The sequence below is a fragment of the Penaeus monodon genome, chromosome 20 (assembly GCF_015228065.2).
Source record: "Penaeus monodon isolate SGIC_2016 chromosome 20, NSTDA_Pmon_1, whole genome shotgun sequence".
Taxonomy (NCBI): domain Eukaryota; kingdom Metazoa; phylum Arthropoda; class Malacostraca; order Decapoda; family Penaeidae; genus Penaeus; species Penaeus monodon.
The window spans coordinates 30,781,452-30,781,832 of NC_051405.1; positions in this window are offsets into that span (position 1 = coordinate 30,781,452).

Below are 381 nucleotides of genomic sequence, written 5' to 3' on the forward strand. Positions count from 1 at the left end.
ATCTTTTGAAAAAAAAGTGAATTTCATAGTATATCCCGTACTACAGGTAATATGCAGCGATTCGTAAATTTCAAGACCAAAAGGTTTGAGAATCTTTACATGTCTTGGCATTCCTCTTTATAGCGTGATCAATAGCCCACCACAGCCCCCTCGCGTAATTTCTTCCCTTGAGACTGACATTAAGATCCCTTGGTATCTTGTTACTTGTCCTAGTCTTCCTCCTCTTTCATCTCCTTGTCTGTGAGAAGGAGAAGCCAGGCTAGTGTGTCGGGAGCCTTTCATTGTTTTCCTATTGCGATCGAAGTGGCCTGTCCCGGATCTCGTTTTTCAGCCCGAGTATATTGGGGACGCGGGGCCATGACTCAGAATTTCGTGCGATAA